Source organism: Chrysochloris asiatica, unplaced genomic scaffold, assembly GCF_000296735.1.
Source record: "Chrysochloris asiatica unplaced genomic scaffold, ChrAsi1.0 scaffold00012, whole genome shotgun sequence".
NCBI lineage: Eukaryota > Metazoa > Chordata > Mammalia > Afrosoricida > Chrysochloridae > Chrysochloris > Chrysochloris asiatica.
The window spans coordinates 36,422,266-36,423,392 of record NW_006408530.1 but is presented as its reverse complement, the minus strand read 5'-3'; positions in this window follow the sequence as shown (position 1 = coordinate 36,423,392).

Genomic DNA, 1,127 nt, shown 5'->3' with positions numbered 1-1,127 from the left:
TGAGTCATTTAATATTTTGCCTTTGTTATTGCTTTTAAGTGCCTTTGAGTTGGTACCAACTCATAGTGACCCTGTATAGAGTTTCTGAGGCTTTAAATCTTCACAGGAGCAGAAAGCCTCATCTTTCTCCCACAGAGTGTCTGAAGGGCTCCAACCATGGACCTGGTGGTTCACAGTCTAGTGCATATAATATTGAGCCACGATGCTCCCTATTTTGCCTTTAGAATTCTTTAATAATGCAAGTCAAGTCTTACAGTTTTTCTTTAGCTCTTTCTGCTTGAGAAATGCTGAGCATTTTCTTCCCTTTCATTTTTCTGACTGTAGATCTGTGCACATTTCATTATAATACTTGATGTCTACTCAAGCTGCCTTTTGAAGTTTTCTGTTCAGTACTTTTACTTCATTTCTTCATATGTTTCAAAGTCTTTTCTGACACCCATTTTTGCGTTTTCTTTCTTTCCTCTCTTTTTAATGACCGTTTGCTTTCTTCAAAGATAATGTTTTGATGTTACCTTACAACTTCTCTGGTCTTCTATTATTAGTTTCTGATGAATCAAATCTGTTCTTGAGGTGGTCTTCAAATTCAGGTAGGATATATTTATGGGACCACCACTCATCTGTCAGTTTGTCGTACTGTGGTGGCTTGTGAGTTGCTGTGATTCTGAAAGCTATGCCACTGGTATTTTAAATATCAGCAGGGTCACCTAAGGTGGACAAGTTTCAGATGAGCTTCCAGATGAAGACAGACTAGGAAGAAGGAGTGACAAACTACTTCTGAATATTTAGTCACTGATCTTGTAAATAGTAGAGAAACACTGTCAGATATAGTGCCGGAAAATGAGCCTCTCAAGTTAAAAAGCAATCAAAATGCGACTGGGGAAGAGCTGCCTCCTCAGAGGAGAGTTGACGGTGATAATGCAAATGGAGTAAAGCTCATGGGAGAAAAGCCCACGGGGCCTTCATTTACTGATGGGGCAAAAATCAAAATGAAGAGAAACAGATTTATACATCCATTGAAAATCGGAACATGGAATGTACGAAGTAAGAATCTGGGAAAATTAGAAGTTGTCAGAAATGAAATGGAATGCATAAACGTCGATATCTTAGGCATTAGTGAGCTGAGATGG